This window comes from Fundulus heteroclitus, chromosome 14 (genome assembly GCF_011125445.2).
Source record: "Fundulus heteroclitus isolate FHET01 chromosome 14, MU-UCD_Fhet_4.1, whole genome shotgun sequence".
In the NCBI taxonomy this organism is placed as follows: domain Eukaryota; kingdom Metazoa; phylum Chordata; class Actinopteri; order Cyprinodontiformes; family Fundulidae; genus Fundulus; species Fundulus heteroclitus.
Genome location: NC_046374.1, coordinates 7,068,156 through 7,092,564, shown reverse-complemented (window position 1 = coordinate 7,092,564; position 24,409 = coordinate 7,068,156). Strand labels below are relative to the sequence as shown.

Genomic DNA, 24,409 nt, shown 5'->3' with positions numbered 1-24,409 from the left:
AAGCTTTAAAAGACCTACACAAAAACTTAATTGAAGTAAAACAGTTCTTTAAAATGTATCATCATGGTTGTATAAATCTATGCTCTCATTTGTTCTATTAATCTGCTCTAAAAGGATCAGGGACAATCTGACCAACATCTTGGGCTTCAGCCACTGATACCCAGGTCTATGAATGCTTCTAACACCAACTGTGACCCTAAGTATTTTGTGTAGCATTGCTTGTGTCAGGCCTACTTCATTGAGACTTCATAGAACCGAATGAAAGCATAGTTGGCATGCAAAGTGTGAAATGATGACACTTGGAATTTAACACCTTACCAACCCAGCACTGTAAACTATCCTTTGTCACATTCATATTCTTCCTCCCTCTGTCCATTCCCTATGCATTCATTCTCTGCTAATGTCCTCATGGCTGCTTCCACACGCTGACTGATTCAGCTGTTCTGGACTCTCTCGAGCAGCTGAGGTTCTCCATATTTCCAGAACTTTGGTTGCAGTAATTCTGGCTCCTTCACAGTATCCATGATCTTCAGGAACTCCTGTACCTCCTCAGCCTCCTCACACCTACAGCTAAGTGACAGAAACTATATCGAAATGTAAATCTGGTAAACCAGATCTTCAATCGATTTATAGACAATACTGCAGAAGGTATTTGCTACCCCTGTTCCAGTGCTACCTATGCAACATTTCCTCACTACCAAATATTTGACAGTCAACTTTTGGTGGTGATTCAAATCTTCGGGTTCAGAGGTAGGACCTTCGATGTCACTGGACTCTCGTAAGCTGGCAGGCCTGATTGACCATGTGTAGGACTCTCTGTTCTGCACATTATCAATCTGGCTTCGCTCCCATCAACTCAGTTTGGGCAAAGGAGGAACATTCAGTAGAACCCTCTGAGCTGAGGGTAACCAGCTGAGCTGGCAAAGCAACACCTAGTGCCCACCTACCAAAGGTTGGTTTTAGACAACCACAGTGTAAATCGGAAATTTCGTAAGCAGGCCCAAACAAAAATGCACAAGGCACTTCTTGCTGTTCTTCTTTCAAAGAAGAAATTGTGGATTCTGATTCTGGTATGTCCTGCCTTAAACCACAATACCGCAATGTGATTGGCCGACCCGTGCTGGGCCACTTCTCAAATGGTTGAGGTGGGTAGCGGGACAAGATGGATTCCCATGTGTTGGTGCACAAACAAATATCACGAGAATTCAGCTTGCAGGCAAGATTAGGGCTCTAGAGCAGAGGAGATGTTCTCTCTGGAACGATGAATCAGGCCTCTTCCTCTGCCAATCCAATAGTAGAGATGCACCAATACAGTTTTTTCCAATCCAGTCCGATACCAATACCTGGGCTGAGCGTATCGGCCGATACCCGATACTGATCCGATACCCGATACTGATCCGATACTACTGTTGAATGAATGAACTGAGTGAATAATGTTGCTTATTAAGTTTGTGGTTTTGAATTTACCAACTTTATTAGCACCCAATTTTTGCCGTTGCAGATATTGCATGTTGCAGTTGGACTTGTTGGTGTCTCAAGTTTGAAATGTCTCCAGATTGTAGACTCGGCTCGGTCCAGCGCTGGCTCCATGTTGCTCTGTGTTTGCTCATCACTAGCAGGGGTGTGTCCTCTGCATGATGATGTAACCGGAGTTGCAAACATGGAATTTAAGTGACTAGATCACTGTATCTGAGGATGGGAATGCTGGATTGGCGTTATTTGTCCGATGTCCGATCCAGCTAATTAATTGGAGTATCTCTATCTAATAGATGAGCCTTGGTTACCAGAGGAACAGCACTTCATCAAATTTAAAGATCGGTGCAGATAGGTATTATGGTGTGGTGTTTCAAATCCACCCACCACATAAAACTAAATATTCGGGACTCTATGAGTCAGATGGCCCCTGAAGATGAACTCTTGAGTGAATGTCTTTAGGAGCCCTGCATAAAATTTGCAGAGAAGTGCAGAACTACAGTCACGTGACGTTGACTGTACTTCTACTACTCAGGCCCCAGACAAAAGGCTGGGGACTTGTCTCTGACTGTAATGAACCATACTTGAAAATACTAGATACATATTTTACCCCAAAACAAAAACAATGTTAATTAAGAGTTACGCAGGCTATACATTTATTGAATCATCTAATGATACTTTTGTTCATTTCCAGCTAAATTAAAAAAAAATCGGCAGACATAAAACAAAACAAATGCAGGGCTGCACGCCGTCACAGTTAGCAGCACTGCTGCCTTGCAACAAGAAGGCCTGGGGTCCTACTGCATGGAGTTCACATGTTCTCCCCCACGCATGCACGCGTGGACAGACGGATAAAGCAAAATGCAGTGAAGTGGAAGAATAAAAACATGAACGAATACGGAGACTTTATAGAGCACCAGTCTATGAAACGTATCTAAGCTCATTAAATCTGTTGACATACGTATTAAGTTGGTCAATAAAGACTATGGCATGCAAGATGTGGTTTGAAAATGTGGGAAAGAGAGGCGACAACATCCAACTCTTTTACCATTTAGTTACACCAAGAATTGTAAAGCGAATATACTCTTAAAATGTATTTTTTATTCTTCAATTATTGATCATCCTGCTAATTGTTTTTTTTTCTATTTCCAGGTTGTCTGCATTAAGAAAAAACAGTATAGTACAAAGCACCATCACAGTTATCCTGTCAAAGGTGACAATTTCACTTCACAGAAGGTTATTCAAATCTGAACTAATTCAAAAGGAACAATCTTTCCTTTTTTTATGAAGCTTCCACTATAAAATATCTTAAAATATAAAGTTACTCAAATGCCTGTACCAAATAATTTTCTGCAACGTACTAACAAAACATGCCCCGGACAATTCCAACGGAACGCTTAAAAAAATGATTAACGCTGCCAGTCCTCGTCTTCCTGGGAATCATTTGTTGTTCTTTTCGTTACTATGTTTATGACTACATGGCTACACCGCCATGCCCTGTTACAGTAACAGAGAAACAACGTAAAGAAGGAACAGAAAGAAGAAGAATCACAGTTGTAGACCTGAGCTGGTGTTCACTGTGAGGTGGCTTTGTTGTGATCTTCTGCCAGGTTCTTGTTTCACTCGGTGCTTTTGTTGACTGTACCTAATAAACAGATCTTTAAAGATGTTCCCCCGGGGGGAAATTATTTTTGCCTCGGCCGTCCCGCTGGGTTCTAGGCCCAACGATGGAGCCATAAGCGTTCAGTCCCCACTGCAGCCAATTACCCATACTGACTCCTCGTCCTGTAGTAAAATAATGTTCCTGATGTTCATATTCAACATTCACAATATGAAAATGTTCTTTGTATTGGTCTGATGTTGTGCTCTAACCTTAAATGTTGTGTTTTAATCAGCTGTAAGCGCAGCGTGACCACGATGAACCGAAATAACGGCCTGAAAGCATCAGTCTGTGTAATCGTTACATATAATGTGTTTCCCTTAATTAGCTACTAAAATAAATTAACTTTTCAATAATATTCTGATTTATTGGATTGAACTGTGTATTATATATAAAATGTAACATTATATGAAATGTTTGCTGCCTTTCTGTGTTAAAAGAAAGCAGTTTAAACATGTTGGTTTTGAATATTTATGCTGAAATTATTATAACGCCAAATCTGAACTTTGGCCACCAGGTTCACTTCTAATCTTTCATCTCTTTGCATTAAAATGCTGCTCGTATTTTCCTACATCGGGACCCTTTAAATCGATCAAACGGCGGTTGTGCCTGGCACATCATGTCCCACTTATTGCTCTTGAATCTAACCCGTCGTTTAAAATTAGATGAGACTGGAAGTGTTACTGTCAAGGTAAGAAAGGCCTTTGGCTTGGGTGACTACGTCAAAATCTAATTTATCATTTATCAGCCCAGGTAAATAGTTCAAAGAGACAGATGACTTTCCGAGCTCTGCGTTTTTTTCCCCCCCAGCCACATATTCTACTCGTGTTCCAGATTACACACGTTTTGGAGTGATTACTCTGAGTTTAGATCCATAATTTTATGGATTCAAACACAATTTTACCCCTTTATATTAATTAGACTCATCCATGCAGCACTAAACACTCACTTTTACGTACTATACTAACGCTATAGTCAATCAGTAAGACGAAGAAATAGCTTTTTTTTTCTATACCAGTCCTTAAAGCCAGCGATTGAAAGAGGGTGTGGTTACTTTGAATGAATATAATAATTCAATCTTGTATACAACTCTTCTGGAAATCTGGAATGAAGTTTACAATCCCTGGCTCATTTTTATAAGATAAAGTCTATTTAAATGTATCAAGTTTCAAAAAAAGACTTCAAGTATTTTTGTTTTAAAGGTACAACAATTGTGGAAACTGCCCTACAGTCCTGACATCTCCTTGCATCTTTAGATCTCTCTCTCCGTGCTCAGTTCATGGTCGGTTCAAAGCTAACACAAGCAAGGCTCCGGGACGCTCTTTCAGCAGCACTTTTTGATTAAAACACATTACTGTATCGTTTCTATCGAGATAATCTATGCTGCGTTATAATTATACTTTCATGTGTTCCAGTAGGTTGTTTTTCAGCCGTTTCTCATATATATCTACAGCTGTGGGATAAAACTTGGATTCAGAGATGCCTTTTAATAATCGCTTTATGAAAAAAGAATAACATGGTGAGATAAATATCACACATCAAGATTGAGCCTAAATATATTGAGATCTTATTTTTGGTCCGTATCGCCCAGCCCAGCCTCACTGCAACCCTCTGCAGGCTGAGATGCTCTTTTTCTGTTCCCGTTACAACAGCTGGTCAAAGCCAGGATCCCAAAGTCCAAAGTCAGAGAAGAGTATCAGCAGACAAGTAAAATGGCTGACCAAATTAACAGGTTAAACAGACACACATGTTTCTCTTCCTTTCCTTTTTAAAAGATTTGAAGGATTTACACGAGCTGCTGGACAGGAAAGGATGCAGAGAGAGGAGAGAAATGTCCCAGTTCCACACATTCAGGGCATCTTCCCTGATGCTCATATTTACATTCTGAAGATGTGCTCTTTAAATGGAGGTTTATTAAAGCACATTTCTTAATTATTTAATGTTAAGCGTTACTAGCCCCGTGTTAACTGCTGAAACATTTCCCCACCCTTCATTAAACAGAACAAATGAATTTCAATTCATATCTTGGCCATTCTTGCTCTCAAATGATCTTTTATACCGGTCCAGTCCTGGGAGGTCAGATTTTTAAGCCTTTTCAAAGTATTGGAAAGGCTTAAACGGATTGAAACAGAATTATTAAGAAACAAAATAAAAAAAGACATATTGTTCTATTGAAAATAAAACGGATTTCCTACTAAAGCTGACTTTCCTTGTTTTATTAACATTTGTTATTGCAATTACCTATTTTTATTTTTGCACTCTGACCTCCAAAATCGGGGAGCAGTTATTCTAAATCCATGTTTTAAACGTGAACTTTTCCAGGTAAATGAACGCTGCTTATTCTGGACATTTGTTGACAAACTGTTACAACCGATGACTTATTATTAATATTGGTATTGATATCGGTCCATATTCCATCATTTTCCATCATATTCCATCCGTTAATTGACAAGCTGTCTCTGGTTTATCCGTGTTGCTAAATATGCGTTGTTTGGCCAAAACAGAGCCAGGCGGGCTCTGGGCAGAGAGACGGGGAGAAACCCCACATTTCCACGGAAAAGCCTGTTCTGCAGCGGTGGAGCCCAGCGAGCATCCCGGATCCCTGCCTTCCACGCATCCTTTTTTTTTTTTTTTTCCATCTAACAGGTCCAAGGGATTCCTCGCTGCTCCGTGAATCCGGGGCAGAGAGGGATCGGATGGGTTTTTTTTTTTTTTGGGGGGGGGGGGGGGGGGGGGGGGGGTCAGACCTGAAAACGACCGCAGTGACCTAAATTGCATTTCATGACCTTAAATGCAGAAACGCGGCTGAACGGACGGACGGCCGCGTTTCTCGCACGGGAACGAGCGCAGGCTGCAGCGCATCGCGGCCAAAGAGGCGGGATGAGTTGGGAATGAAAGCGCCGGCCGAGATGCTGCAGTGATGATGCTATGGCTGGTAATTTTCCCTCTCACGGCCAGGCCTATAAGGACAGCGCTGAGCCATCAATTCTCTGCCCGATCAATGCTCCACAGCCCGCTGCGGCTCGGCTCTTACCGCGGATGGTGGCCGGCGGCGGTTTCCTCGGTGTCGGACGCCGGAACAGACAGAATGGCAGACGAGATCCCGACGCTGCACGAAGCACACCGACCCGCTGATGAATGGGGAGGCAGTCAGACCGGTGCTGTCGGGAGAACCACCGGAGACAACATCAATCACAAGCCCCGCCCACCGCCAGTCCTACGTCACCGCTGGAGTGACGCTCCAAGTTCATAGGATCTCAATGTCATTCAGGACCCCGAGCAGTCATCTACGGACCAGGATCTCTTTCCGGTCCCGTCATCCACCTCCCCTGCGGTTCTGTATCGCTCTCAGATCAGGTGGATTCCATCCCTATATGATGCAATCGAAAAAAGATTTTGCATGGAATATAAAATAATAATAATAATCTGCAAATGCAATTGTTGTTTTATAACGATCTGCGTTTCAAATAAAACTTGCATCCAAGGTTTTAGTTAAAACATTTTAATGAAAAGTTCCCTTGTCTCTGGAAGCCTTGGTCATGCCTCCACATGCTCTAGTTTTGACTCTGTCGTCGGAACAGGATGTAAAAACAAGGTGCGCTTCGCCCCCAGCGCTGATGGACGCGATCTGCAGCCATATTGCATATGAGAACAATATCAGATGAAAATATGGTCTTAATTCATCAGATGCAGAACTGAATAGTCCAGGAACCTTTGTCCTGTTTTCTCTGAAGGGCCCCTACACACACCAAGCTTGATGATGCTCCATGCATGAAAAAATATCCTTTTGTCCTTTTCAATGTATGCTCTTTTGCACCAGAACATAACAGTGTTTTTGCTCATTTACAGGTTCTAAAATTATTTGGATAACCTCCAGTGAACCGAAACACAGCATGTTCCATACTGCCAACAGTGATGAAGCAGACATTGCTAATCAATGTTAACTGCTCACCCTCAGTGTCACCGCCTCTGTTAAAACAGTAGTTTCTACAATACAATGCTGTTAAAGATGAAAGAATACTGTTCCAATGTACCACACCAGAGCCGGTCTGACTGAAATGCTATGATGGGACCTTAAGTTCATGTGGCCCTATATGAAATTATTTAAAAGAGGGGTATTTTTGCAGCCATCACAGAATGATTTATATTACAAAACTATTATATCGTTATTTTATAGTTATTATACTAACTTTTGTTTATGTGCTGATGCAGTCTGCCATTGCTTTAAGATTATAATTAGGTCTCTGCAGGTCATCAGGCTACTGCAGATGTATGCAGCGACAAAATTATTTTTCAAATGTTTTCATTTGGGCTTTGTCTTGGTGCAATGGGAAAACATGCAGAGCGTAATATCTGAAGTTATACAGGTAAATATGTAGTTGCCCATAAAACCCAGCACAGAGAAATAATAACCAGGCTTAGAAAGGCTCTGAAAATGAACTTAACCCATTAAGGTTTAATGAGCGTGACGGAAGGGCAAGGATAAAGCCTGACTGAAAAACCCAGAGCAAACTGAAGCTTTTACTCTGATAGGTTGACTCCGTTGCTATGACGACCCCCCCCCCCCCTCCTCCTCCTCCTCCTCAGACATACAACCTCCCTCTGTCTCGCAGCTGTTTCTTTTTTTTCCGGTGCAAACAATGCACAAGGGGAAGCCTTCCAGAACCCGGGCTATGCAAAAACTCTGAGTAACCCGGATTTCGGCGAAATTCTTTGTTTTCATTTCCTGTAAGAGAGCTTAATCTAACCCTGATCATATCACCTCAGAAACAGACTGTTAAAGGAGCAATACACACATTTTCATTATTTTTGATAGAAAGAAATTAACAAAAAATTTGGAGTATGGGATAACTTCACATCTTTCTGTGTTGTTCTCCAGTCTCTTGGTTACAAAGCCGGGCCGACCGTGCTGATAATTTTATGATAATTTCATTTTTTTTTTTTTTTAAGTGGTGGGTGATATGGACTTTAAATTTTATCCTGATATATTTTGGTAATGTTGTGATAACGATAAAAGTGATGATAAAAGACTATTTACAGATTCTTGAGGTCTTTTTCAGGTAACTGTGTGGCTGCAACTGCATGTAAACACTAATACTATCCTTAAAAAACATTAAAATATGTAATATATAAACAAAATTAGAAATCTGTTTTGATCAGGACTTTAGTTATGTTATAAAGTGGGATTTTTTTTAAATCACCAAACTGCACACAGCAACTGCATTTAATTAGATTTTTGAATGTATTGATATTTATTGATGCTCTCAATAAACCAACAGTGGGGGAAATAGCAAAAAATCCTGACATCACTGGCTGTTTTGGGGGTTTTCAGACACAACTGGTTGGATTTTATCGCTGCCAAGATGAATCCAAGTTCTTATCACGATAAAGAATTTTTCAAGATAACGATAAAATAAGACGATAAAAGCCCAGTCCTATTTCAACATGGTATTTAGTGTCATAGGCAGAGCCAATAGTGATGAGGGGATTTCTCATGTTAGTATGGAAGAAACAGGTGAGCTGTAGAAGCTAGCGTGTGAACAAGCATTAGTTCTAATAGAACTACTTTCTGTACCCAAACAATATCAGTTACTTGTTATATATATCTTTTATCATTAAAGGCAAGATAGTAAATACTCAAAGCCCACAGGTGAAAGGGAATAGGATGAAATATTAAATAAATCTGCATATGTATTTAATAATAATAGGTCATTATCTTAAGTGGGCCAGTATAAGGCATAAAACTCCAGCGCTGAAAATGAGCCCCATTCCAGCTCCTACCCATAAAAGGCCACCGTCAGAGCAGAGCAGAGCAGCGTGGGAACAAAATGGCAGAGCACCTCCACTCTCTTGCTAACAGCATTATAAAGTTATGAGTTACTTACTTTCTTGTTGCTGTGTATTCACCCTTGGCAAATATGCGCATACACGCTGACGGGTTGCAGCTGGAGTGGAGGTGGAGAGAGGCGTGGCTTGTCACACATCTGGTTTTGGTCTACAGACAGTGCTCATCAGCCCACCTGGTGGTGAAATTTCACTTGTTGCCCCTTTAAATTAACCCACTGCAAGAAGGCAACTGAGCCTTAAACTACGCTGCACTGGGTCCCAGTTTGTCAAAGAATATATTAAAACAGATCTGTTATTAATCTGTAGAAGACTAAGTTGTCTTGAGCTGAAATACATTTCTGAGTTGCTTGTGAAGCATTTTATTTTATTTTATTTTATTTAACCTTTCTTTATACAGCTATTCTCCCTGAGATCCAAGCTCTAACTTCAAATGGAAGCCCATTTTGATAAAATAAAACAACAACAAAAATCAATAACATCTTACACAGTAAGAATAAATTCAATTAAAATATTTGACTCAGTTAAATAAGCTGCTAGAATATGACTGAAAAACAAGAGCAACTTGCATAAGAAGATTTCTCTTTTTGTCTTAAAATACATTTAAATTGTCCCAGAGGAATCGTAGTACGTAGTTCCAGATCTGCTGTAGAATATTCCCACCTCTTTCCAGCGGGGTGTTTACCTGACTCCGCCAGATAGATTTGCTCCGCATATCCATCTGGAAACCTTCCGTTGAAGTAATTTTGGGAAGGGGCGAAAATACTGGTTAGCTGATTGGCCTATGTTGGTGATAGACGGGCCAAATAAACCAATCAGATGCGTCGTCGCTCGTAACAGAGCGACGACGAAAACACAATCACAAGCCAAGCTACTCTTGCTGCTGCAGGTAAAGGCTCGTTAGCTCAGCAAAGAAATACTCTGTAATTCCGATAAAACTTGCTCGATAGCCACGCTAACGCTAGTTTCATCGGCTGAAGCCGCCATGTTCTTTAGACTGAACTGTCACGCTTCTCGTTGCGTCACACCTCAACCCGCCTCAAAGCCAACGCTGATTGGACGTTTGTTTGGTGAACGGCTCCAAATTTTCTTTAACGGAGAGTAGCCAGACTGATCTGCGAGTGAAACCTTGAAAGCTCGCGAGATCAGGATGGTCTCACGAGGCTAGCGGGGTGTGGCAGGTGGGCAGCACCAATTAAGAGGAGCATTTATGGAGCCAGGAGACGGAACAAAGACGTCAGAGCACTAGCTCTCCCTGAGTGGTACCTGACCAAAGCTTTCTCCAAGTTGTCCCTGGTTCCCTGTTCTCCGTCTGACATCCGTGTCCTCCTCCCCAGATATCTATCCCATCCAGAACCTGGTCTGGACCGTTCTCACAGTCATCTCCTGAGAAGTTTGTGTTCCAGTTCAGAATCCCAAGAGCCTTCCTGGCACTCCTGGCAACCACCGCTTCTCCTGCCCTGCTGGCGTCCCGAGTTATCCACCGAAACCTGTCCACCCTCCAACACTCTTTACCACCGAGCTGTTCACCACACTTCCTCTGACAGTCCGCAGGCGCAGCCCACTGCCTATTCTGCCTATTCTGCCTCCTGCCAGAATCCGTTACCCACCAAATCTTTCAGTCAGCTTCTGCTTCACCATCTAATCTCCCTGCTTGCTGTTGGTGCTTAACCCTGTCCATCTATCATTCACAGCCTGCAACCAAAGCCCACCCAGTCACCTGTTCCCCAGTTCCTTAATCCCTCTGTCATCCCACTTCCACAACCTTTAATAAAAGCTCTTTTCACTTACTGTCTGTCTCCATGTTTGCTGCTTCTGTGTCTAAAACGGAAAACATTAACTTGACAGAAAATGTACCACTGTACGAGTCTATGGATTGATGATGATGGTCAGTTCACCTGAGAGTATAAATTACAGTGGTGAATAAGAGATTTATACCCTGTTATTAGCTTTAATCCTCCATGATAGACATAACCCAACATCTGCAGAGAGGTGCTGGGAGCATTCATAATCACAATATCACAGCAACCTCACAGAGGAAGAGAGGTCATTGAAACAACCTTTGACCTTTGTTTTAACAGCATTTAGGACTGTCTCAGGTGAAGCAACTCGGCCTGAATTGTGCCAAACGCAGACTGCAGACACCCAAGCACAGCAGAAACTGTTTTCACAGGGCAGTAAACTACAGTGTCATCCACATAAAAATGTGTACAAGCACCAGTGATATTTTTACCAACATCGCTTGAGTGACATGTAAGTATTCTGGTGGCAAACCACTGTGTTGGACACATTGTCAACGTTTTGACAGATTATTAGAAAAACAACGTACAGCATTATCTGATAAACCAATATCAGACACCTTTTGACAAAGGATAGTATGACTGACATTGTCAGATGCCTTACACAGGTCAATGAAAAGAGCAGCACAATAATAATTGGCATCCAAGGCTTAAATGATGCCATTGACAACTTTTGTAACTTGACTGTGCTGTTTCCTGAAATCAGACTGATGACATGACAAGAAATTATCTACAAATATTCTTTAAGATGACTGGCTATAATACAAAGTTTTCAAATGGGACGATAAATGTTTAGCACACCAGGATCACCACCTTTAAGTAGGGGGAGAAAAAAAGCAGCCTGCAGATATGTAATCTGTCACAAGGTTAGTTTGCAAAGAGAGTTTAAAAAAAACGAGAGTCTGGTTCTCAGTTGTAATACCTGCTGCTTAACATAAACAGTAAGGAGAAGATTTGTCAGGTTCTATAGATTAATGAGGATCAAGACCCTCCAGTGCTTTTGAAACTTCACTTTAAATTTGAAAAATGAAAGGCGCTTCTGTTGAGGGAATGATTCATGGAGGAAGTGAGAGGTTGACCATCTCTTACTTAACTGATACCACAGTGGAGTTTATAATTAATGCATGGGGGGAAATCTGAGCATTGATGGTTGCCTGAGAGGGTCTTAACAGTTTGTTAAAATGTCCTTGGGGTATTTAAGCATTTTGCAGTCTGAGACAAATAATAATCCTGTTCTGCTTTCTTTATGACAGCAGTACATTTGTTTCGTAATTAATGGTACCCAAGCAACCAATCGTCAATCAGCAAAATCAGATTTCCTTGCAGTGGCCCAAGGCTGATTTATCCTGTGTAAAATACTTGCTAATTTAGTGGTGAATCAGGGATGAACTGACCCATAACTCTCAGCTGACGAAACGGAGCTTGTTTGTCAATAAAATTATTCAAACTATTTTAAAAGTAGTCCAAGGCAAGATTAACATCAAGCAGACAAATAAGATAAGATAAGATAAGATAAGATAAGATAAGATAAGATAAGATAAGATTAGATAGCATTTATTGATCTCACAATGGAGAAATTCACTTGCCACATCGGTTCATACAAGAAGGTGCAGAGTAGGAAAGGTGCATTCAGTTATATACAGTGAATCTTCATATGTACAATTCAATTCAATTCAATTTTATTTATATAGCGCCAAATCATGAAACATGTCATCTCAAGGCACTTTACAAAGTCAAGTTCAATCATATTATACAGATTGGGTCAGATTATACAGATTGGTCAAAAATGTCCTATATAAGGAAACCAGTTGATTGCATCAAAGTCCCGACAAGCAGCATTCACTCCTGGGGAACCGTAGAGCCACAGGGAGAGTCGTCTGCATTGTACATGGCTTTGCTGCAATCCCTCATACTGAGCAAGCATGAAGTGACAGTGGGAAGAAAAACCACCCATTAACAGGAAGGAAAACCTCCGGCAGAACCGGGCTCAGTATGAACGGTCATCTGCCTCGACCGACTGGGGTTACAGAAGACAGAGCAGAGACACAACAAGACAGACAAACAAGCACAGAAGCACACATTGATCTAGTAATCTGTTCTACATTAGATGGTAGTAGCGGGTGAGCCGTCTTCTCTGGATGATGTCACAGTTAACAGAACGCTCCAAAAGGATACAAAAGGATACAAAAAAAATACAAAAGAAATAGGGATGGGCATATGCTGTCTTATTTACATACATAGTGATCTATATATATAAAAACATATATATATATATATATATATATATATATATATATATATATATATATATATATATATATATATATCAGGTCATTCAATATATATATATTGAATGACCTGCGGTAGCGCTCCTTTTTATGTCTGCCTCCAGATATAATTAAATAAATGATCAAGGAAGGCATGTTCACTAAAATGGAATGGAATTCTTTTTTGAATAAGAATAGGTTGAAAACGGGGGATTTTGGCATCTGTAACTGCACCAAGTACACAATGATCACTCAGATCATTTGCAAAACTTCCGTTATGGAGTATTTATGTGGCATGTTGGCGATGAAAAGATCAGGAAGACATCATTGGTGGCGTATTGAGATCTGGGTTCTACCTGCATGGTTCATACAGGTAGAACCTTCATGTCTGGAGATATGGTTCTAGCCCAGATCCTGTTGCAGCGCAGTACATGTTGTTGAACTGAGGGAACAAAAATGTCACCTTTGTCAGATATGAAAAGAGGAGACTGGTAACCTAAAGGACACTTAACCAGGGAGAGGCCACGAGCAGAGAAGGCTGCTTGGGATTGGGTGCAGTTCTTGCAGGACATGCTCAAGTATGACTCTTTTCAAGGAAGGCCACCAGAAATGTGTCATGGCCAGTGGAAGACCTTTTGTTTCAGTTCTGACTTTTTTAATGGTTCAGCATAACATTCTCTGAGATTACTGTCAGTACGGGTGGCGATGGAGATTTATTGCTCCAAATCTTTTGGTTCATGTCAACAAGCAAGTTCATCTTCTCATATTGCACTTCATTAAGGAAACCTAATTTAAGAGCTTGCATGTTTCAGCCAGATTATGCTACTTTTGTAACTTCTATCGCATCTTATCCATTTTTACTCTGAATGATCAACTTTAGGTTTATGGTGGGGTTGTCTAAATCACTACTGCAGTACAATCAATAACAGTAAAAGAAAGATTCCTTGAGGGATGTTCATTCGCATCAAAATTTATCGAATTGAGCTTCCCATGTTGGAACGCAATTTTTCAGAGGTTTTTGCCTTTAAAACAAATGAACAGAAAAAGCCTAAAAGCTGAAGGATGTGATAAGGCCCAATGCTAACCGACCAGCTACCACTGTCAGTCAGGGGCCTTAGTATTTGTCCTAAACCTCCCCCCCCCCTTCATGGAGCCCCTCCCCGGTAACCAGGTAGTCCCCAAGAACCACATGTGGTGCTCTCGGACCTGTTCTAAAAATAGCAAACCACCAGTGAGCTGCATCTAAAATTTTACCTTATTCCATTGCTCTTTCTTTTTAATCACGCTCACATTTATTTTGCTTTAAAAATGACAACCTATTTTTAAAAAAGCCTTAAAAGTGTTTATTTTACACAAAACGTAGGTGAACTCTGACTCTCTTAGATCAAAGCTCAGTACTGACTGGTAGCCCTAAGTATGACACAGCAGCAATGAAGCAGCTCTCAGTTTCAAAAAGGTTGGTGACCCCTGCTCTCCAGTATCCTACCTCACCACTGAAACCCTCTGGGGTAAGACAGGTGGCTGCCCCGGCAGAAAGTGGGGTGGTGGAGGAGGGGCCACTGGAGCTTGGAGGACGAGAAAGCAGTTCAGTTGGTATCGATTTCCTGAAGTATGTCAGTAGGCTGGTCCAGTTGTCGATTAATGAAGGACACTAGGTGGTTGAACTGAGTTTTTTGTGATTCACTATTTTTTAAAAACTGTTCTCAGAGAGCGTGTTGGGTGAACTTGGTCTGATGGCTCCGTCATAATTATGGATGTTTCTGATCCACGTACAAGCAGGCCCTGAGAACTACTGGTAAGAATTAAGACAGAGCTTGTTGTACATTAGCAAGATAGTGTCTTTTCTCCCAGAGTTCCTGGTTTTTGGTCAAGAACATATCTTGTGTACATTGCACATGAGAGCTGCTTCATTTACAATATGATGTAGAAACATTTAAAATGAACTGTCCATCAGGCTCCAAATTTAAGGGTGTCCAATGTGTGGCCCAGGGGCCATTTGCAGCTTCTGAATTTTTTTGTCCCTCAGTCACAATTCAAGAATGGCCCAAATTTGTTTTTTTTTTCTTCTAATTTAAAGTAATAATACATAGCACCACAAACATTTAACAAAGCAAACCTCCAAAGACCTTTTTTATTCTTCAAATCAACAAGGATTTATAGATTTGTTTTCTACAGAACTGACAAAAATGTGTTTATTTCATTAACATATTGTACGTTAAGTTTATTGTTGAGCAGGTAAAAAAAAAAAAAGAATTTGCATTTTTTATCAAATTTTTTTTCATTTTTATTTTGTTGCCGCTGAGTATTTTCTACTTAACACTTTTGGGGGGGTCAAAAGTGGTGAACATAGGCACCATGGTATAAGCTATAGAGGACTTCACAAAGGTAAATGGTGAGATTGCATATATTACATTGTCTCAAACATTTTGCTGCGGCCTCAGACTGGAGTTACACACTGGTTTAACACAATCTGCAGAGCTTTCAGGTGTAATGTGATGCATAGAAAAAAATCAAGGTTGCTACTAAACAATATTAAGAATATGTGAATAGAAAGCTTTTCACAGCATCACCGTGAAATTGCCCCTCGAGGACAAGTAAGGCTACACTGAATTGAATGGAGCTGAATTATGTGTGTGTGTGTGTTAACTAAGTCACAAATTATAACGCACAACACAAAACATGCAGAAATTCACAGGTCATTCTCTGCCCTGTCAGGAACATATGTGAGGATGGCCGCTCAAGGTGAACCACTTCCTGTTCCAGTCCCTATGGTTGCCCCGAGTCACCAGATTCAGGGTGTGTGACGGCATTGTGATACACTTTTATATTATGCAACAGGAGAACGGTAAACGGCCATATAAGTGACCATCCTATTCTCCCTGCGGGCATCTAAGATGGAGACAGGGTTAGATATACTGTATGATTTGAATTTATTTGCTAATTAAAACATCTCCTATTAAAGACAACCATGGCAAAAATTCACACCTTACACTGATCTGCTTCTTGTTTCGTTTTTTTTCTTCAGTTCACTTGTCTGATTTTTTATTTTTATTTTTATAAACACAAAAATTTGATCCCTTGTCTGAAGAATATCATCATAACTCCATTACTGGAAGCTGGAGAATATGTGGACGTCATTTAAATATGTATGATAAGTAGAGTAGATAATTCAGTAGCATTATATATGGATGGATAGACATGTGGTGTGATAGAAAAAAAATGGTAAATTTTTTTTCAATTGAAGAACAGATTTCCTTCCTTTTGCATTCTAGGCCATGATCTAGGATAATACTGTCATTGCATCCTCCCAACCAATCACAAACGCAGACCCAGGAGCGCTCTGTCACTGAGCTCCGCCCCCTTCAAAAAGTTCAGAGAGCTGTTCTTTTAATAAAAAAAAAAAAACTTTCATTTTTGGAAAAAAGTTGGTTGAATAAAGAGTTGAATTTGAATTCAGTGTTCTTTCTCTAAAATAGGTCATTAAGGAACAGCATAAAATGGGCAGGGATGCACTTAAAATATATGTTTTTAATTTGTTGATAATTATCAATATCGATCAATATGATTTCTGTTTTATCAAAGTGCTTTTTTTCTACATCGTCCAGCCCTAATGGTACATTTCATGTGCATGATATTTTCATGTAGAATGAAGTGAATGACATTTCCTTGGACAAACCTGAAAACCCAACTGTGTGGATCTGTTCGGTGGAAGCTCAAGGACCTGACAAGGATGTTCTACCCAGCTCTGCTCTGAAGGACCAGACTACAACATTTGTTTAAATACAAAATTGAATGGGTAGAGAAATTAGCAGAAAAGACATGTGATCTGCATGCCTCGCTATTGCAGCGCACAGTGTAGCATTATTGTCCCCTTGTCATGAAAAGTAAATAGCATTGTTGAATAAAAAATGTTCTATTTATTTAGGACTTCATTTTACAGCTGTTGCTTCAGTTAGATCCATTACCTGTAAGCCATACTCGGGCAAAATTACAAGAAATAAAGGCTTGTGCAGTGAATCTATAGAATATCTGTGTTTGACTTTCTTAAATAAGTAACAAAATGTTAAACTTTCTCAAAATATTTAAATTTGTTGAGCTGTGTATGTAAGTAATGATAAAACACACTGATACATACATAATGGAAAAATGGAAAAACATGCTCCTATAATCTTATCCTCTATTTTTACCCTGAAATATAAGAAAATAGCATTTATTTATTCTCATCTGTAGGAAAAATGCCAGCAGTGGAGGCTCATTCAGCGGTAGGGGATTCTCTCACCATACTGTCTTTATCAGAGAGGTCACAACGGTGCATCGCTTTCTGCTAGGAGTCTGGGGGGAGTGGTGGCCCAGTTGGTAGAAATCTGGGTGTTTGCATCTTGGAGAGGCTTCAAGGTTCTGTGTTCAAATCCAGACTGCCACTCTGGGTCCCTTAGCAAGACCAGAATGCTCCCTGGGCAGCACACAGTGGCAGCCCACTGCTCCCTGAGGGATGAGTTAAATGCAGAGTATGAATTACATTGGGATGGTTGTTGCAGTGACAAATACAAATATCTTGTAGGTCCGGGTTGATCGGGGCTTGACGGACTGACAATGGGGCTCCTTCTGATGTCAGGCCCTCTGTTGACAGCACTCCTACTGCATGAGGCGCCATAGCATCATTCTGGTAACTTTTTCAAATCAATAGAACGACAGCATGCACATATGTTTCAAGCACAATAATCACATGCTTTCTTTCTTGGTAGGACATCCCTACGTCGTCCCTTCCTTGACAGTGATTGTTGATGATTTACTACAACTCAGTATCCTAGAAGGGAAAGCAGTCAAACGTTTAACCCACAGATGGTACATTTTAGCACGTCAGCTACGGTACTCTCAGAGGGTGAAATTTTACAATTCATGATTTATTTGTTAAATGGGAAGAAACCGTCCAAGCAATGTCGAAATTGTTGTAAAAGGTTATTATATTAATAAGGCAGTTAGCAGAATGATTACAAAAACGAATACATTCATAAATTATCCAAATACAAATACATTTGCTCTGCACTGGCTTCGGGTGGCAACTTTTCCAGTAAAGGGATACACCTACAGTTAAGTGGAGCAAGTCTTAAATTCTTACTATTCAATGCACTTGAAATTTAAAAATAGATACTGCTGTAACTCATAGAGGTTTCTTCAGAGTTGTTGTGGACATTGATGGCTGCAGGCTGCAGGATCTCCTGTAGCGGTCAGTCTTACAGCGGTTCTGGAGAAGCCTCTAACTGGAGACACTGTCTGATGAAGAGGATGCTCAGAGTTGTCCACAATGTTCTTCATTTTAAGAACAATCCTTCTTTGCACAGTCATCTCTAGAGGTTCCAGAAGAATACCCAGAACAGGGCTGGCTTTCTTTATCAGCTGTTTGAGCTCCTTTAAGTCAGTTGCTCTGACGCTGCTACCCCGACACATGATGAGGAGATCACAGTCTCTGCAGCAGACTTATAGAAGATCTGCAGCATCTTGCATCTTCCTCAGGAAGTCCAGTCTGCTCTGTCCCTTCTTGTAGACAGCTTCACCGTTGAGTCTCCAGTCCAGTTTGTTGCAGGTGAACACCAAGGTATTTATACCCCTCCCAGCATGGTATTTGTGTTGGTCCTATCCCTGTTTCTCCTGAAATCTACAATCATCTCCTTTGTTTTATTCACATTCAGGATGAGATGATTGTTAGAGGTAGAGAGAGGCGTGGCTTGATACACATCTTGTTTTGGGCTACAGACAGTGCTCAAGCTCCACCTAGTGGTGAAAAATCACGTATCGCTCCTTTAACTTGACAAAATCACTAACGACCTGACATTTGACCAAATAACTTGTGACTTCAAATGACTGACTGGAAAACAATTGAAATCTTATGGCAAACAAAGCGTGTGACACCAGAACCATGACTGGCTCAGTGATGAAGCTGTACTTACACTGTAAACCAGCCCGTTGTGTGCCTCTGGCCTTTCGTTGCTGCAACATGCACACTGAACCCCTGTGATGTTTACCTGCTTTTGTCCTGCGTCGCACCGACAACAGCAAAATAGCTAATGGTGGAAAAGTGCTCTTCCAGCACCCAGTACCATTTTGCAGGTGTGCAATTGGAAAAAAAGAGCTGTGTGCAGCATCGCCCAAACTGACCACGGGCCACTAAGCAGCGTAACTCTGTAGCTAAAATACTGTTAAGGCACAAGACAGTGACAGTAGGTCAGCTGCTTTATTTACACACAGGACGGGATGTCATTCCTGCCATAAATGTGTAGGCACTGTGTTGGGTAAAGCGCTTAGTGAAAAATAAAAACTCAGTGTTAGGGGTAGCCTGCACCCCCCCTACAAATATACTCAAATATTGAGGTGTATACAAAAGGAACTTAGGGTCAATATTAGAGACAGGTAGACTTGACCAGGAAGGAGCTGGAGACCAAGCTCCAGCAGAATATGTGTGGCCGGGGAGAAATATGACCACAGGCCTCAAGCAGAATGAGAGTCGGATTGATTAAGGTCTGGATGAAGCCAATAGAGGATCTTACAACTGATGTCCATATTTTTTATTCCCTGACCATAACCTGTGCCACAGCTCAACCACTGCTTCTCCATCATAGCCTTTAACAAAATCAAGAGGTGCTATTACTTCCCTTGTCTCCCCTCTCTGCCCATCTGTGTCTAACAGGCAGGGGGAGAGGCTGGGTGACTGAGCTGAAACATCTGGCCCAGGCTGGTTGCACCCTGAGGGTGTTTTGTTGAATTGAGCATTTTAATAAATTCAGTCTCATTAATCATGTCAGAGAACCCAGGGACACAGGTGGATGCCCCATAATTGCCTGGATCTGTCATACTCACGGTTCTGGGCGCAGGTTATGTTGGTCTGGGTCTTTCTCTCGTCCTCTCTGCAGGGTGTGATGGGCAGATGTTCTTCATCTCCACTAATGAGGAGATCTACATAAGGAGCTGAAACTAAGAGGAGGGTGTCAGTTCTGTATCTCCTCCAGCGTGGTACTAGACCGACTCCAGCTGAACTTCTCAGTTATTTCCCTGGCAAAACCTTCCTCTGTGTGTCTGTCTCCTTCCTAGTTATCTGGACCCTGAACCGAGTGCCTCCAAGCCGTATTGTCCAGGAAATCCTCCAGTCGCCTGGCCGCTTCTGCTCTCCTGCCTGAGCTAACCTGCCTGTCCACCCTCCAACGCCGCTCGAACTAAGAACGGACCCGCTCGGGACTAACACCACCTGTCGACCCCTGAATCCCTGAGTACCCCCCTCCCTGGAGAAAACCTAGCTACAACCTTTAACAGGGACGATCCAGTCCACCGGCTTCCCTCTCCGGTCCGTCCACACTCTTGTTAAAATAAACTCTCTTACCGATTCCTTGTCTCCGTGGTTGCCCCTATTTCAGAGTCAATCCTCTTTTCACTATGACAGGATCAATGAGTACCCGACACATAGACCACAGTTTGCGTTTCTAACGAGATTAACAGCAGCTCAGAAGCACCACAGGGAACCAGGCTTTCACCATTAATGTTCACTCTGCAGGACTCAGAACCTTCAGTACAAGTCAAAGGCCTGTCAGCTGCAGGAATACTCTGAAGTTGTTGGGTACATAGTTTGGGCAGGCCTTAAGAGCCACTATCCTGCAACTCATAGATGCATCCTGTGCGTTACATGCCTGAATCTGATGAAAGGGTGGTTACCAGGTCTACGCAGAGCTCAATGATGTGGGGAACTCAGCCTTCTGATTCAGGAGTGCTGGAGGGGGATTCATTTAAAAGCTTTCGGGGACTGGAGTTGGGTATCCCTGGACTAGAGACAGTACAGAGAGCTGATGGAATGCTGGGGCATGGTGCTGGAACAATCAGCTCATCTTGGATGTGAACAAAGGTGATGAAATGCAGGTGGTAAAGGATTATAAATATATTGGTGTTTACCTGGACCACTGACCAGACCAGAGACACAGTGAAGCTGCATACAAGAGGAGACAGAGCAGACTGTACTGGAGGAAGCTTAGGTCCTTCTGTGTTTGCAGCACGGTACTGCAGATTTCTACATCTGTTGTTGACAGAGAAATCTCTCCTGCCATCATCTGTTGGGTAGCAACATTGGAGTCAGTGACTTAAAAAAGCTTGACAAAGAGAAGAAGAAAATTCAAAGCTATCACTATTTAAAATGATTATTAGACCACTTGAATAGTTTGAGTTAGAACAACTGATTACCATTCGTTTTATTTTATTTATTTATTTTATTTGAAGTGAACTGGACGGAATAATATGCCCACCATATGATCCGTAAATGAAGTAGCTTTGGAAATAACTGTGCAACCTGATCTGTTACTCCTGAGAACTACATGCTCAGTCCATTAATATCACTATCTTACTGCAAAACTGAGACATCTGTGGTGTTTAAACAAGTCTCTTTGCTTCTATTACACAATATATGGTATGAAGAGAAAAAAAGGACAGGTGAGAGAGTACACCATTAATATATTGTTATAATGACTGGCCTTTTGTATTGTTGCAATGATTTTGTACATCCTTAAATAGCAAAAAGGAAATTGAGTAGATCCTCTGGAAGGGTTCTTTTTTTTGTTGAAACATTTCTGCACTTCTCCCAGAGACTTCTTCAGTCTGTGGAGTTGTTGCTAAACTCCCTCCTGTGTTCCTCCAGCCAGCTCTGCTGCTCCTCGCCTATCGAACACTTCCTTGAGGCCATTTTCTGTATGCTTTGTATTTCTGAGTTTTGTGTAATATCAGACTTTATTATTGAACTAAGCAGGATTTAGACAGGATCAGAAAGGAAGGTGCATCTTCTTTCTGCCTTTCCCCAACGATCAGGGACCTCCTGGTTGTGTCTGCTGCTGTGGTCTTATTGGGTAAAACACCTTTAAATCTAGTGGCTGAGCACATAAAAGCTCCTGATAATATAATACCACCGCACGTACTTTACGCGAGCGCGCGTTTTTTACGTCACCACGCGTTCTGGCTGGAAACATGCGGTGACGTAAAAAACACGCTCACGTAAAATACGGGTTGGAACTGCGCGTTATTGTACGGACGATAATTGGCCTCATCGGCTTGCCATACCTATGGGCCAGCCGTCACTGACCATCAGGCTAACAGCTGGACGTTAGCGGTCTGATGGCCACTTATTGTTCCCAGGGGGCTGAGTCATGCTCGTATTAACAGCATTGTAAGAGGGGGACCACTGGACCCAGAGGTCACCATCCTGTTTAACGACTGGAAGTGACCGTCATACAAGTGGTGGTACTCGCCAGACCGGGTGCGCTTTTGGAGGATATGGGGGACCCAGGTTCACCAACACTGATGTTCAGTTTTCCTTATTACAGTTTTTATTGGTTGCTTTGACACAGCAGTCAACTCAAAACCCACATTTTTCAAAACAGTTAACGCAGAGGTCTAAACAGTGGCACTAATGGTCAAAATTAAACATTTTGTTTGCAAAAGGCTCCAACTCTGCCAAAACATTTAACATATGATCCAAAAGCACATTTTGCCCTCAAACAACACAACTTGCACACAAATGTTTGAGCCCTTCCAATCATTCGTTACACAAGGGGCAACAAAATACAAAAAACCACACTCAATGTGAATCAGTGTGGCATTGCTGGTTCATTGTAGCCAAAGACTGTACGCAGCTTACATGGCAGTGTCATTTGTAGTCAAATTTGCCTTTTTGCAAAAAATGGATCCAGAAGCAAATATGTTGTAATGCAAATTTTATTTATTCTTCATTCTTTTTTCCAGATAAACAAATGAAATATTCCAAAAAATGAAAGATTCCAACAGAAAATACTAGGGCTGTTTGTTCCTTCTAGTCCATTCTGTCCTGAGGAATAGGCCACATGGCCTCATCTTCATCACACTCAATATTTTCCCTTGCGATGCACCTAGGGAAAAACCTTCTTGCATGCCTGATCCATCCTTGACATGCTCTGCATCTACATCTTGAGCAGCAGCAGTCATTGCATTGAACAAGGGCATCTGCTCATAGGGACAGTGATCATATACCTTCCATCTCCATGCACCGAAGAATTCCTATAGGAATAGATAGAGATGTATCTGTATATACTGTATAGCAGCAATACCTGCTGTCCTGTCGAAAAACTCTTACCATGGATGCAACCTTGTTTCTATTGCGAAAAGTTTGGACTCTTTGTCCTGCCCCTCTAAGTGAAAGGCCATGGTTTACCACATGATTACTGTAATCATAGTTGCCCAAATTTCATCTGTAACTTCAGCCTTTCCAGCTACACCTTCACCTCACACATGGATTCCTCTTCCTCATAATCTTATTCCCCTGATTCATCTACCTCTTACTCTGACTCTCATCTGCCTTAGACCATCCATGCTTGCAAAGAACAACACACAACATGGCATCTTTTACGTAAAGCCTGCAAATTGAAAAATTGTGTAAAGAAGTGTCAATCAGGTGCTTCAGTGATTTCATTCTGATCAAGAAGTTTCTAAGAGCTTGGAACATATGGTTTCTGTTTTGCTACCACAGCTAAAGCAATGGAGTTTGGACTGCATGAATGACATCTGCGTCAACTGTTTTGCAAAAGGGTGGGGAAAATGTGTCAAACCAATGAAAATGGGTTAACTCATTTGCAAGAAGTGTCTTTTGCTCTGCAGAGATGGTGATGCTGAAAACTGAGAGGTTGCCAGTTTCTTCAAACAGGTCAAAGCAACCAATAAAAACTGTAAATACATAACTCGTTCTGTAAAATCCATGTCTGCCATGGTGAGTTGAACAGACAAGAAGAACCGGCAAGCGGATAGACGCTCGTCTTATTTGATGACACAGTGAAGCAAGCTGGGGGGAAACTGGCTGCGTTGTAAGCAAGGATTGTTTGAGAGAGAGAGGCGAAATGTTAAGCAACCAATGGCAGGCGATCAACATGAAAAATTTGTCTTGTTCAGTGTGAAAGCACCATAACTGGTCACAGTCCTCCTGGCACTTAACCACACACACAACATTGCTCTGATTGGGGATCCTTGGGGTGGACCGACCTTTGCTCTGAATGTGTTTTGGGGTTGGAAAGTCACTGGGACGTCATGTCTAGAAAATAAACATCTCACTTTTTCTGAAACTTCTGCAACGTAGGGAATGACTGATGGTCTGGGTCTAGGTTTGGGGTCCTTCTTTTCACCTGATGACGTGAGTCCTGTTTGGGTTTGTTGTCTGCTCTGAGAATAGCCCAGTATGGATAATCACATTAGTCTAGGACCTGTGTTGTGTGTGATTTCGCCTTCTCCCTGGCACCTGAGTTTGTGGGACGTTGTCTGCTCTGTGATAGAGTTCTGATGATGGGTGATGGGAGTCAAACTGTCTGGTCTGTGTG

The 24,409-nt window shown here is 41.6% G+C and overlaps 1 protein-coding gene and 1 long non-coding RNA gene across 5 annotated transcripts in view; one reads left to right on the top strand and one right to left on the bottom strand.

The window, feature by feature from the left end:
• The window catches only part of nat16 (N-acetyltransferase 16), a 43,586-nt gene extending 37,177 nt beyond the window's left edge, over window positions 1-6,409 (bottom strand). For all 3 annotated transcript variants that reach the window (XM_036146195.1, XM_036146196.1, XM_021315888.2), the window contains exon 1: window positions 6,168-6,409. The gene's annotated coding sequence lies outside the window, so the exon portion shown is untranslated. The remainder of the gene's footprint in view (window positions 1-6,167) is intronic.
• An 8,165-nt stretch (window positions 6,410-14,574) lies between these two features.
• Window positions 14,575-18,021, top strand: LOC110368466. 2 transcript variants are annotated; one of them, XR_004932497.1, is made up of 4 exons: window positions 14,575-14,838; window positions 15,759-15,839; window positions 16,689-17,709; window positions 17,789-18,021. It is a non-coding gene; the product is annotated as an uncharacterized LOC110368466 (long non-coding RNA). The 2 variants fall into 2 exon arrangements; XR_002428094.2 differs by having other exon boundaries at window positions 16,689-18,021.
• Window positions 18,022-24,409: the final 6,388 nt, after the last annotated feature.